The sequence below is a fragment of the Marmota marmota genome, unplaced genomic scaffold (genome assembly GCF_001458135.2).
Source record: "Marmota marmota marmota unplaced genomic scaffold, marMar, whole genome shotgun sequence".
In the NCBI taxonomy this organism is placed as follows: Eukaryota; Metazoa; Chordata; class Mammalia; order Rodentia; family Sciuridae; genus Marmota; species Marmota marmota.
This window is the reverse complement of record NW_025999913.1, coordinates 12,868,525-12,869,147: the sequence shown is the minus strand read 5'-3', so window position 1 is coordinate 12,869,147 and position 623 is coordinate 12,868,525. Positions and strand designations below refer to the sequence as shown.

Here is a 623-nt window from a genome sequence, read left to right as displayed (position 1 = left end):
CCAGCGCGGCGCCCCGATTACCTGCTCCGGCGCCCCGGGGTCCGGTCCTCGCGATGCCAAGCCGTGCGCGGCCACCGGCACCCTCCGCCCGCCGGCCCTCCCCTGCTCCTCCTGCTGCCTCCTCCCCCCTGAATGGGAGTCGGTCACGCTGCTCCCGGGGAGAGTCGCCGGCTTCCGGGAGCTCCAAATACAGACGAGCGCAGCCGAGGGGGAGGGCGAGCGCAGCGCGAGGGCGAGGAGTGGAAATAAAGGGGAGCAGCGAGGAGAGGGGGTGGAGGGAAGGAGGGGCAGATGGGCCGTGGGAGAAAAGAGGGAGATGGGGACGGCAGAGGCGCGCGAGGGAGACTGGCTGCCAACGCCAGCCTGCGAAAGCCAGGCATCCACTGCATCGGGAGTGTTGCAAGGAAGTCTGGAAAGATCTGGAGGCTCCTGGCTGAAGGAGGCACAGATAGATTGGGTCCCCAATGGGTAATGGGTCCTTAGGAAGCAAGAGACTGGCCTGGGTCCCCACCCCTCCCATCCGCGATGTAAGGACAAAGGCTGTGGGTAGGAACAGTTATCCAACCTTTTAGCTGGGCATCAGGGTCAGATGCACCGGTATCTTCTTTTTTTAAAGTACTATA

General features: G+C 63.9%; 1 protein-coding gene across 1 annotated transcript in view; it reads right to left on the bottom strand.

Annotated features, from left to right (window-relative positions):
- The window catches only part of Cap2 (cyclase associated actin cytoskeleton regulatory protein 2), a 128,891-nt gene extending 128,531 nt beyond the window's left edge, over window positions 1-360 (bottom strand). Inside the window, exon 1 of the mRNA XM_015494051.1 lies at window positions 22-360. The gene's annotated coding sequence lies outside the window, so the exon portion shown is untranslated. The remainder of the gene's footprint in view (window positions 1-21) is intronic.
- Between the last annotated feature and the right edge of the window lie 263 nt (window positions 361-623).